Here is a 1,146-nt window from a genome sequence, read left to right as displayed (position 1 = left end):
TAAATAAAACTGTAAGCGCCATCTGTAGACTAAAACCTCATGGAGGGATGATTTTTTGCGACTCGCGTCGCCCCACCTCCGCCCACCAACCACCCCCCTTAGGGGGTTACTTCAAGTTATTCACTTGAGACCATGCTAATTCACCGAGAGCTAAGAAAGTATAAATAAAACTCTAAGCGCCATCTGTTGAACATTACAACATATGTTCAACAGATGGCGCTGCACTTTTATTTCATACTTGCTTAACTCTCGATGATTTAACTGGGTCTAAAGTTATTAACTTTCTGCGTGACCCAAAGCGCGGTCGTGGGTACGGTCCACGCTTCGCCATCTCTGGAGTATTGTTCAAGAGATGGCGCTTTTTATGATTTCATATGAATACTAAGGAAGCGATTCCATGCTTCGCCATCTGTGGAGTAATTTTCAACAGATGGCGCTGCACTTTTATTTCATACTTGCTTAACTCTCGATGATTTAACTGGGTCTAAAGTTATTAACTTTCTGCGTGACCCAAAGCGCGGTCGTGGGTACGGTCCACGCTTCGCCATCTCTGGAGTATTGTTCAAGAGATGGCGCTTTTTATGATTTCATATGAATACTAAGGAAGCGATTCCATGCTTCGCCATCTGTGGAGTAATTTTCAACAGATGGCGCTACCGTTTTATTTCATATGAGCTGGTGAAGTTGAAGTCCCACGCTTTCATAGTATTCATATTCATATTCATATGAAATAAAGAAGTAGCGCCATTTGTTGGCCGTTACTCCACAGAGGGCGAAGCATGGGACTACTTCCATCGTGTTCATGTTCATATGAAATAAGAAAAAGAGCCATCTGTTGAACATTATTCAACAGATGGCGAAGCATGGGACCGTACCCACGTCCGCACTTGGGGTCACGCAGAAAGTTAATAACTTGAGCCCAAGATAAATCAGTGAGATTTAACAAGAAAATATGAAATAACTATAGCGCCATCGGTGGACTACGAAGTGTAGTTAAAATGTATCATCTTAGTATCTTATTGGGCTGTGTAAACCGCTCATCTGAAGAAAGTTAATGACTTGTGAAGTAATGTTCAACAGATGGCGCTACAGTTCTAAATATTCTTGATATCTCTCCCGGATTTAGCTTGATCTCAAGTTATTAAC

The sequence above is a fragment of the Cryptotermes secundus genome, unplaced genomic scaffold, assembly GCF_002891405.2.
Source record: "Cryptotermes secundus unplaced genomic scaffold, Csec_1.0 scaffold250, whole genome shotgun sequence".
NCBI lineage: Eukaryota > Metazoa > Arthropoda > Insecta > Blattodea > Kalotermitidae > Cryptotermes > Cryptotermes secundus.
Note: the sequence above shows the minus strand (reverse complement) of the source record.